This window comes from Medicago sativa, chromosome 3, assembly GCF_051527215.1.
Source record: "Medicago sativa cultivar Bolivia chromosome 3, Bolivia_mono, whole genome shotgun sequence".
In the NCBI taxonomy this organism is placed as follows: Eukaryota; Viridiplantae; Streptophyta; class Magnoliopsida; order Fabales; family Fabaceae; genus Medicago; species Medicago sativa.
The window spans coordinates 44730281-44742974 of record NC_140751.1 but is presented as its reverse complement, the minus strand read 5'-3'; the positions used below and the strand labels follow the sequence as shown (position 1 = coordinate 44742974).

At 34.8% G+C, this 12694-nt stretch overlaps 1 long non-coding RNA gene across 1 annotated transcript; it reads left to right on the top strand.

Annotated features, from left to right (window-relative positions):
- The first annotated feature begins 225 nt into the window (after positions 1–225).
- LOC146937652 (uncharacterized) lies at positions 226–1775 on the top strand. Its single transcript, XR_015030994.1, has 3 exons — positions 226–432; positions 539–603; positions 1639–1775. It is a non-coding gene; the product is annotated as an uncharacterized LOC146937652 (long non-coding RNA).
- The last annotated feature ends 10919 nt before the right edge of the window (positions 1776–12694 follow it).

Genomic DNA, 12694 nt, shown 5'->3' with positions numbered 1-12694 from the left:
TTGTTTAATTGAAAGTGAAAAAATAAAGCCAAAATCATATCATATATTCCATTTATATATAGTATAGAAATTATTATTATTCTTTTTTTAAAACTTTTTTGAGGGATTGTGTTGTTGTTGTTGTTATTATTATTATTTTGACAAAATTATTATTATTATTATTATTATTATTAAAAATAGAAATAAGAGTTAGAATGAAATTCATTATTTTTCCCTTCTCTCCCCTCTGGTACACGTACGAGTTTCTTCCTCTTCTTCTTTCAACAAACCACCATCATCCACTAACTTTCCGGTCAAGATCTGGTTGCTGTGCTCATGGATCGGATGAAACGACATGATTTTCCTTTTCCTTTTGACGAGAGCTTTTCATTAATCCAAACAGTTATGCGAAATATGCAACTTTTCCGGCCGACCCTTTTCTTCATCAGTTGGGTAATGGCTTTTCCGGCCACAATACCTTGTTGTTGTTGTTATTCTTTTTTGATTCATCCGTTTATGTAACTAATTCCTTATTTTCTCTTCGTTTTTATGATGACAGGAGTAGTTTAGGAAGAGCCACCGTGTTGAGGTTTTTGGACCACCGTTAACTTCATTTGTTCAAAGGTGAGTGTTCTCCTTTCATAATTTTTTAAATTTAAGGTTTGAAAACTAAAAAAGTATCAATTTTTTTTAAAGCCCTGATCTTCTTTTTCCTCAAATCCGAATTTAGCACATGTATGGGTAAAATTTTGATTATCTGGATGCTGACTTGATTCTTGTTCTTACTTTATTAATCCCTAGTTTTTCTTATCACCACAAAAAAAAACCCTAATTTTTCTCCTCTCTATGAAATCTGAAATTGATTTTTCTAAGACATTATTTTTAGATTAATTGATTTCTAATTTGTGTTTAAGTTCCTAATCTTTGATACTTTGACTAAGACATTATTTTTAGACTAATTGATTTCTAATTTTTGTTTAAGTTCCTAATCTTGATACTTTGAGTTTGTCGGTGGTTATTAAAGAGTTAGAGAGTATTAACAAAGTTATTAGAGGTTGTAGTTTAGGAGGATTGAGCTATTTGACAACTTGTAAATTTTCTTGTATTAATTATTGGTGATTACACTATGAGTTTGATGTTGTAAAAGATACTATTGTTGATGAGTTTTGCTTAAGTATCAACTTGGTGTTAGACTTTTATAAATTTGAGTATTTGGTGGAATAATTGTTGAGTGATGTTGATGCTATATTCTTTTAGATTTAAAATGTAAGTTATTATGGAGTGAGGATGACGAGGTTGTACTTGACATCAAATAAGCTCAATTAGGATTGGGATAAATATTTTCATTAGGCATGTTGTTTTGGCATTGTTAGTACTAAAAGGTTGTATATTATTTGCAAACTTATTAGAGAATTTAGTTAGTGTAGGTTGATTCATTTGAGAGATTGTGGAATTATTTTAGTGTTGTTATGATGATTATTTTATGATTTTGATGTTGAAGAAAGTTACTGTTGTTAAAGAGATTTGGTTCAAGTGTCAATAAGGTTAAAGAGATTGTTGAAGGTTATTTTGTGTGTGATGTATAGATTTTGATGGTTCCCTAGTTGTCCATTGAATTGACACTACCTATGGTTTATGTATTGTTTTTTTCTTATGCAGCATGATATCGATGAAGATGATGAAAAGGATGATGTAGATGATGAATTTACGACAAACACGTAAATGATGAATTTCAAGATGACAACATAGATGATGGTGAATTTTAAGACAAAGTCGAATGAGTTGAATGACTTTATTTAGACTTGACCAAACTATGTATTTAGTCTTGTACTTGGTATCAAGTAATGTTAGACATTTTATTTACTATTACGTGTTAAGTTAATGTTTCAACTCATGTACGAAGAGTAATGTTTTAACTCAACTTTATTGTAACGCAATTTTTTTGTAGATGTGTAGTTAAATTTGATCTTGTATAAATCATATTTGATTATATTAACAAAAGAATTGGTAAATATTTTTTTAGTGCACTGTTAAATTGATGCATATAAGCTATGACTGACTACAACTGTTAACTCTCCTTACTATTTTAATCTAAGGCAACGCTTAGTAATTGTACCCTATAATGGCAACAATTAAAAAACGTCACCTAAAATTCGAAGAATAAGCGTCCCCTATACCTGTGGTTTAGGCGACGTTTTCAAAAACTGTGCCCAAAGAGCATGAAAAAACGTCCCCATAGACAAGAGGCGACGGTCGAACAGGAGACGCCTGAAAAACGTCCCCTATTCTTTCAGGCTACGATTTTCATAGTTCTGCCTACGTTTTTGAACTGTTGCTGAAGAGGATAAATGGTGTAGGGCCAACAAGTTTATTCAGCCAGTACTGCTTCCGAGTATTTATACAAGGACGCAAAACCTAATTCATGACTAAAGTCGTCATTGAAAAATAGAGTTTCAGAGTTTTTAGTCTTATTCATTGTGAGCCTTTCTTGTATCACCTTGATGCAAGTTTAGGACTGTGTTTATTGAGTTGTAAGTTTGTATACTACTCCTAAGCTTTGAAGTATGGAGTTAGTTTGTGTTTGAAGGTGTCTTCATCATATTGTTTGTATTCATATAATCATAAGGTGTGTCATTGAGTGGAAGTGAGATGCGATCTCAGATCTAGGAGTTCTTAGGTTGAAGTCAGTACGGGTAGGTCCTAGGCGATAAGTTGTAAACTTGGGGTTTGCTGAGAACTTAGAACAAGGACTACACTAGTGTATTTCCTTCCTGGCTTGGTAGCCCCCAGAGTAGGTGTGTTTGTCACCGAACTGGGTTAACAAACCTATTGTGCCTCTTTACGTTTCTGCCTTTTATTTTCCTTAATCTATTTGTTATTGTTAGCACGATGTTTAAACATTAATCTCAACATACGTTTTGTGTCTGGTGTTGAAACATCATATAAAACATTAGAAAGCTAGCGTGCTAGAATTTCAATTGGCATCAGAGCAGGCACCCTGCCTCTTTTAGGGTGATCTCCAGAGAAGTTATTTTCTGGCATAATCGACAAGGAAGGAGGATATGTGAACAGGCCACCTCTATTGGATGGTTCTAACTGTAACGCCCTACTTCTATTAAAGCGATAAAACACGTGAATAATGCATTTATTCAAGAAATAAACATTACGTTCTCCAAAAGATCTCAAACATGCATATTAAAAATTTCTCAAAAACTTCGCAGCGGATAAATAGCATGCATCACCAAGTAGCCATAGTATAAATATCAGATACAACATCAAATGAACTCCAAATATCTACATATGGATAAAGTCTCAACAGCATAATCAATCTAAAATAAATGCTCGAACCGACAACCAACATCAGAGCCTATACTAAGACTCTAAACAGATAAACAGAGGTAGCTCCCGCTACCCTCAAGCACTCACCAAGCAAGCAACAGACTAATCCTGTACTCCGTCTACCCATTCATACAAATAGGTAGGCGGTCCACCAAGACCACTAGGGGTTAGCTTCACATCAATAATCAAACATAAGCAATTGAAAAGGTATTCATTGAATTAAACTTCAAATAATTAAACAAAAGATAATTTGACTTCACATTATTCATCAATACAAACAAGTTCACAACATCACAATTATGCAATTTATCAATCACATTAAATTACCAAACACATATGCAATTAGGACTCATGCACAAACATACTACAAAGTATTCAAATCACTCCACTGGATATAAATATCATAAACCACCTCCACTGGATGTAAACATCCTAAGATCACGATGCATGAACATATGACACACTATGCATATATTCAACAACACATTCACCAACATCATCACCATTATTTAACATATGTGCATCAATCAACATCAACTACATCATTACAAATCAACAACTCCATACAATTTCTCATAATTCAAGTAAAGGAGAAAGTACATCATACTATGACAAACATATTACTTATTCACACGTTTGCATATAATCATATCAAACTATTCACAAAAAGTTTGCAAGGTATCCGGCCTTAAAGATCATTTTCGACAAAGTTTGTCTATCATTTCACGACTTTAAAACAATTGTGGAAATTGAATCAAAACTAAGCAAACAAATTCTAATGCCTCAACTATGCATATACAATAATCACAATTGTGTGCAGTTGCATATACATGTGAGTTTCATCGATCAATTATGATTAAAACGCCAATTCAACAATTTTCAGTTCAAAACAAAGTTAACTCAACATAAATGAAAACCAATTCATTATCAAAAGAAACTGAGTTTGAATCAACATATCACAGGTTAAATACCCTTAAACACCTTAATTGAACTCTGAAAATTCAAGTTTTGAAGTTTGGAAACAAACCACACGTTTTGGGTTGACTTAGAAACAGTTATGCTGAATTTTCGTAAAATTTTACCAAGTGGAATGTTTTCATCATAACTCAAAATCAAAAAAATCATTTTCACGTCAAACCAAAGTCATTGGAAAGCCAACTCATTTATCTAAAACTTTCATGTTTACACAAATGACAAATTCAAAACAGAAATATGTGAAAAAGACGCAAGAATGCGAAACAGGAAAAGCTGTCACTATGTGACTCACTTTAAGCGAGTTTGTAGCCATAAGCGAGTTCCTTCCAGACAGAACTCGCCATAAGCGAGCTTCAAGCGAGTTTCCTCCTGTTCTTATGGGTTTTGCACCATTTTTCACCCAAAAACCCCAATTTTGATTCCCCAAACACCCAAATTCGTTCCCAAAGGTTGTTTATAGGTTTATGTACACAAAAGGGCTCTCAAAAGCATAACAAACTTGAAATCAAATACTTCTTCAACACAATTCATAAATTCAAACTACTTTTCACAAAAACTCTCAACAACAATGATGAGTCAATAATTAGCTAGTTTTAGTATAATAGTTAGTTTCGTTTTAATTAGATTTGATTTTATTTTATTTTAATATTGTTTCCTTTTTGAGCTATTTTACTTCAATTGCATATACAGTTAAAACTCTATAAATTAATAATGTCAGGACCGGAGAAATTTATTAATTTAGAGAGTTATTAATTTATCGATAAATTAATAATTATTAATTTAAAGAGTTTTTAAGTAATTATACTGTATATACCAAACAAAAAGGCAAATTAGTCTATGCCTCTTAGAATTACGTTGCAGCGAACCTTGGAACTCAACGTAAATTAGTAACTACTGTGTTCATATGCATTGGAAATCAATAATGACTTTTGAAGTGCAGTAAATGCAAACAAGAGGAACAAATGTGTTCAATGTATTCTTAATATTTTTTTTTCAGTTTCTATGAATTATTAATTTATGATTTTCTTGGGACCGAAAATTATAAAGGGATCTCCCAAAAAATTATTATCTTATTATTTTATCGAGTTTTTCAATTTTTTACATTGGCCCAAGTCGGGACCGGACAAATTTATTATTTTAGAGAGTTTATTAATTTACCGAGTATTAAATTAAAGAGTTTCTACTGTATTTATATTTCAGGAATAAATATTTGATGGATTGAGTCTTGGAGCAAAAGAAAGGAGTCTAGAGCTGATTCGGAGCAAAAATACGAAGATTCGGGAACAAAAATATAATACCCCCAAGTCAGAAGCTTGGCACGGCCCGTGCTAACATGTGGCACAGCCGTGCCGCCACCCCCCCCCCCCCCCCCCCCCCCCCCCCCCCGAACACCCTTTTGCTGCTTTTGCTTAGGACTTAAGCTACTCTATTTTTAGTTTTACCGAAAAGCCCATGTAGTTGCTTAGATTTTAAGTCAAATGTAAACTATAAATAGAGTAGCCTTCCATCACAAAAAATCATCTTTTGTTCTCTGAAATAATAAGTGACAATTGTTTCTCTGAATAAAAGTTCATCTTTATTTTCTTTATTTTATTTTATGTTCTTCTTCTTCTTCTTCTCTATGTCTACAATGAACGTGAGTGAGTAGACTCTTCTCTTGTCTTGGGATTGTTGGATAAGTCTAATGACATAAGCCTAATCGAACCAAGTTTTAACCCTAATTTCATGTAACCTTAATTTCTAATCTAAATTCACCGTTTAAACATGAATTAACAATTATCAAACTGTGGAAACGAAAGTGGAGGGTTTGATAATTGTTAATCCATCATCTCAAATATGAATTCATAATGCGAAAGCGGAGCTTTGATATTGGAACAAGTGAATTTAGACAAGAATTGCAAAGGTAGCGAAATAGTCTTTGCAATTCTTGAGACATGGGTAGTTTCAATCCTTATAAGCTTCTTCTAGTAATCAAATCAGCGAAATAGGTTTGGTTGCCAGAGGTAAACTCTCACTGGACTTGGTCGGAAAGGTGAGGGGCTAAAGGGAAATCGGTCTTTAGAAATTAGGTATAAAACATGAAATTATAAGTTAAGGTTTTGGCTATTGAAGGACTTGTTATTATGACGAACCAATAATCCCAAGGCTCCTTTTATTTTTATTATTTTCTTTCAATTAAAAATCCAAACTTTTTAACTTTTGAAACGTTCATCTAATCATTATTAAAAGTTAATTGAATTCATAACTCCCTGTCGGAACGATACTCTTTTTATTACTACTTCGATAAATCGTGCACTTGCGGTTTGTCCTATCAGACAACTCAATTCACACAACAACTCCATAATTATGAATACCCATAGCATGAATCATAAACAACAACATCAATTAACCATGAATTCATCAACAATCCAACAACAACAATATCATACTTCACCAATTTTGAGCAAAACACAAAGTATACATATATATACATCTCAAGCATGTAAATTCAACATCAATAACTTAATTATCATCAATTTCACATACCCAAACATTTCATCACCATAAGAGCATGAATTTCACCAATTAAATTCTCAATAATCACTTTTCACAATTAAGCACTTATGAGTTGATGTATAAAAGAGATTATACTAAAAAAAATTATGAATGAACATTATCCCCCTTACCTTAATGGAGCACAAACTAAGCTTAGGCTTCACTTTATCTCCACCCTCTTGAATCTCTACTCTTCTCTTCTTCTCCCAAGTTTCTTCTCTCTAACCATTGTTCTTGCTCTTTCTCACTCTACCTCTCTCAAAAGTTTTGTGAAAAATGAATGAATGAGTTTATGTGACCTAATTTCCTCAAAGGCTATAGTTTATATAGGCTCTACACAATTGGGCTCAACCCTCAAATGTCTTAATGGGGTCAAGGTTCTCATTAACTAATTCACAAAGTTTCTACTCATTTACGGATAAAATAACGGATAGTTACCGGTTCTTATTTACTTATCCCGCTCTACTGGTAACTTGGTAAAATAATGATTCCCACTTAAAACACTAAGAATAATTCTCGTGACCAAACAACTACTTTACCCTGGCTCACAAAATAACCAAAATGCCCCTGAGTCTAAAATGACTAAAATACTCTCCTTGAGCCGAAATCCATTAATCATGAAATAAAATACACACAGAGACAAATAATCACAAACAAGCACAAATAATAAATAATAAATAAATCTAACGAAAATCGGGTTGTTACAACTCTCCCCCCCGAAAAAGAATTTTCGCCCTAGAAAATTACCTGAAGGGAACAACTCCGGATACGAAACTTTCATCCTACTCTCGAATTCCCAAATAGCACTCTCACCAGTTGGTCCAACCCAAATCACCTTCACCAAAACATTCTCTTTTCCTCGCAAACGCTTCACCTCGCGATCCTCAATCCTAACTGGCCAAGTCTCAACGGTCAAATTATCCCTTGCTTCCAAATCATCCACTTGAATCACGTGAGACGCATCATACACATACTTCCGCAACTGAGACACACATGAAACACATCATGAAGATTTGCCAAAGACGGTGGTAACGCAATCCGATATGCTACCAATCCCACCTTCTCAACAATCTCAAACGGTCCAACAAAATGAGGAGTCAACTTCCGACACTTCAAAGCACGTACAACACCGGTTACAGGATTCACTCTCAAAAACACATGATCACCAACCTGAAATTCAATGTCCTTCCTCCTCTTATCATGATAACTCTTCTGCCTACTCTGAAACGCACTCATCTTTTCTAAAATCATCTTAACCTTTTCTGTAGTTTCTTGCACAACTTCAGGTCCTAACAAAGCACTTTCACCTAACTCATACCAACACAACAACATCCTACACCCCCGACCAAACAAAGCTTCAAACGGTGCCATCCCGATACTAGAAAGAAAACTGTTGTTATAAGTAAACTCAATCAACGGTAAACATTCGACCCAACTGACACCTTGCTCCAAAACACAAGCTCTCAACAAATCTTCCAAACTCTGAATAGTTCTCTCTGTTTGCCCATCAGTCTAGGGCTGGTAAGCAGAACTCAACCTTAACTTACTACTAAGAATAAAGTTGGCCTTTTCACAGTACCTACCACCAGGTCAACTTCAAAACCACCAAAGGAACTTCCAGATTTCCCTTCATAGTTACAAAGAACTACATTATGTGGCTTCAAATCGGATTCTGATAAGCCAATCTTTTTTAAGAGTAAGTGTGGCAATAGATTCACTGCTGCACCTCCATCTACCAGCACCTTGTTTACTCCAACATCATTAATTTTAGCCTGGATGAAAAAAGATTTGAGATGATGTTGCATGTAATGATCAGGTCTTTCGAACATAGCCTACTGGCCTTCAATACAACCATTATCCATCACATAATAACACTTTGGCTGGTGAGCAGTCATTTCTTCAATGAAGTCTTCCTCATCTTCCATAACCTCTGATATAACATCATATTCAATTGGAACCATTGATACGACAAGGATTATATTGAGGCTAGCTTCAGAATCAGTGAAGTTCGAAGTTAATTCTTCATCTTCGACAGAAAAACCTTTCTTAACAACTGAAAGGGGAGGAAATATCCTCTCAGCGGCAGGCTTTCTAAACGTATCGAAGATAGCTGGTCCTTTGTCAGCATTTTTGTTAACATTTGTAACATCTTTCAAGGCATTAGCCTTTTACTGACGCTGGAATCTGCGCCGTTGAGTTTTTGTCATGGGATTTTTACCTTTGTAGTTGACATTATGAACGAACCTCTTCGAATCAGATGTTTCTTCTCTCTTCTGATCAAGCATCTTATTCTGATTGTTATTTCCAGTAATTCTCTTTCCACCAGAAAGTATCCACTGCTCAGTTGGAGATTTTCTAATGACTTTCTTAACCCACTTTGTAGGTGGAGACCTGTGATTGGGCTTTTTACCACCAGAAAATACCCATTGATTATTTGGGGAATTGGAGGGAGGATAGAAGGTTTTCATTTGTCCCTTCTTCTGGTTTGTAGTTGGGGATGTGTCCTTGAGAGGGATGTTTGCTTTCTCGAAACTGAACTTAATCCTTTTGTCAGCCCATTTTCCTTTCCGCTTCGATTGAGGTCGAAAACCTTTAACGTTCTTCGCAACTTTCTTGTCAAAAATAGCACTACATCTGGGACACATCATAACTAGGGAACAAGATATTTTACATCTGTTAAGAAAATCAATAAGATCTTCTTTAGCTTTGGGAAATACCACTTGTATTTTTTCTTCATACTGATCTTCAGTAATCATTGAATCAGCACATTTATGGCCTTCAGTAGCCATTTTGACATCAACCTTTAGGCCATCAGTAGCCAGTATAGGATCGATCTCAGATATTTCCACCATGTTCATGCCTACTATTTCCAAGTACACGGAATCTGCTTTCTTCAAAGGATCAACATCAACTTGCATTGGCTGTTTTGGTTTGTCTCCAAACTTCAGCCTGCCTTCATCTAGTGCTTTTTGCATTGAATCCCTGAAAACCACACAACGAGATGTGTTATGGCAAAAATTATCTTGGAATTTACAATATCCTCTTTTTTGCCTTTGCTCAAAAGGAGGTAATTTCAAACCTTTAGGCACTATCATTATGCCTTCATTGACCAAAAGATCAAAGATCTCATCACATTTTCTAACATCAAATATGTAGGTTTTAGACACAAATCTGTCATTTTTAGGTTCTTCAGGATTCTTTCCGTTAGAAGGTTTCAACAATTTACATACAAATGGAGGTCCTGGTTGCAGTTCAGCGATATTAACTTCGCTTTCCTCGATAGGACTCCAATCAATGTCGAAATCTTGATTCCTGTCATTAGTATCGACACAAGCAACCTTCTCTTTTTTACCATACTTGCTAGACCTTGCTTTTTCAGCTTTAAGTCTTTCGACTTGTCAGACTCTGTCTGTTAATTGTGCCATATCCCTTAAATATTGGCTATCTATTTTCTTTCGAATAGAATAGTCTAGACCACCAGCAGCCATTTTGACTAATTCATGTTCAGGCACTTGGGTAAAACATCTAGCTTTGAGAAGTCATAATCTATTCAAATAATCATCAATAGATTCTGTTGTTTTACGTCGAACACTTGCCAATTCTTTGAGAGTAATCTTAGATTGCCCCATGTAGAATTTTTCATGGAAAGCCTTTTCTAATTGACTCCAAGTAAAAATAGACCCTGGAGGCAAAGTTTTATACCAAGTAAAGGCATTCTTTGTCAATGAACTTTAAAAATACTTCATTCTCAAGTTCTCATTATTTGCTATGTCATCTGCCTCTGTCAAGTAACGAGAGATATATATGTTTGATAGTGGATTCATTAGTTTCTCCACCAAATTTGGTGAATTTAAGGATTTTCCATCCCCTGGGTAATTCCTCCACTGTCACATACTCAGATAAAGGTGACACAAAATTAGGTCTATGTAGACACAAAATTTGTTGGGCTTTCCTAATTATTTGATCAAGTTCTTGGTTCCTTTGAACCAAGATTGGAACTCTTTCCTGCACCCTTTGCACTTGTGGTTCGATCACAGGTTGAGGTACTGGATTGGCAACATTTCCATCATTAGGCCTATTTACAGGTACTTCAACATGCCTATGATTATGACCTTAAAATATTTGCACATTTCGCCTAGGAGGAGCGCCAAAGAAATCTTTAATTCGCCCCATTTGTTCTGATAATGCTAAATAACTATTATGGGTATCCCTAATTAAAGGGTTAAACACTGTTCCAATTTTTTGGGTGAACATATTAACCATTTTATGGTTACAATCCTCCATTTGCTGCCTTAAAGCAACCAAGAAAGCATTGATCGGTGATTGTTGAGGCTTCGAACTACGAACACTTGGCCCAGGATAATAAAACTGAGGGTGAACCATATTCAAATTCTCTGAAAGATTAGACGGATTTTAATGGAGGCCTACCATAAAGGATGGAGGCATTCCATATGGTTGGTTCCTAAGATTTGATTGATCAAAGGACCATGGATTTTGAACTAACGGATTACCAAAATTCGTGTTAGATTGTGTAACCGCTGCAACCATCGAAGTTGTAACGGGAATGGTTGATGATATATGAGCAGGAATTGTTGCCCCCACCGTTTCATCACCATTTGTGCCATGAGATTGAGTCGTTTCTATACTTTGTTGTGAAATTACATTTAATCATGTATTTTCCATCGATGCCCTTGTTGGGCTTGATGGCGGATCATTACTGCGAGTAGAACATACCATTTCTGAAAGTTTCTTTTTATTCCTCAAGAACATACACAACAAAAATCACAAATTTGGAAAAAAAAAAAAGAACAAATTTTCAAGAAAAATTTAAACAAAAGCACAAACAGTCCCACTGAGCATGTCAATCTTTTTACCCTGGATTTTGGCAAACTACTGAACTGATTTGAAACGAGTGCTAGCGAGATCAACCAGCAAATCTCAAGACATATTGTGCTTGATTGTTTTCCAGAAAATTATGGTTGTTCTTGATACTAAGTAGCAAACTATGAATATAACTGTCGAAATCCAGACATAGGGTCAGATCCGTCGAGATTATCTTCAAGGGATCGATGTGAAAGCTTAAAAGTAAAGAGTAAAATGAAAAAAGAGTCTAAAAGGTAAACTAGAATTGCATTAAAATGAAAGTAAAGTGGTGCACAGATTCATACATTAGAACTTGTTGCTCGTTTCTCCTTATGCGGGCTGATTGTTTGAGCGTAAGTTTTCAGTATGATTGAATTGTGACCCGTTTTCCATAGAGGAAAATGTTACTTATACTAAGTAACTGCCTACAGACACGTTCGAAACGTAACTGCTAATAACTACTACAGACATATTTGAATTTCAAATAATCTCTCTTCGACGAGAAACTGCTACTCAGCTCCTCCTTTCGATGCCAATCTTCCTTCGACATCTTCTTCACTCTGTCGAACCATCCTCTCGATTAGCACATCTTCTAGACTTCACTTCGATAGTCGAACTTGAGAATCAAATTAATTTCACTCTCTTTAAATTTCAGGTCAAACTTCATTGACCACATTTGTAACAGCCTGATTTTTCGCTAGATTTATTTGATTATTTAATTATGTGTGTTATATGTGCTCGTATGTGATTATTTGCCTCTGTGTATATTTTTGGTTGGGATTTGTAAAATTCGGTGTTAGAAGGGTATTTTAGTCATTTTGGACTTAGGGGTATTTTGGTCATTTTGAGAGTAAGGGTAATTTAGTAATTTCGTTGAGGATTATTTTTTTTAGTGCTTAGTGAGAGTGGTTATTTTACTAAATGCTAGGGAGTTGTAGTGAATTGTTTTATAACCGGTAAGTGACCGTTAGTATTACATTTTACCGTTAAGTGAATAGTAACA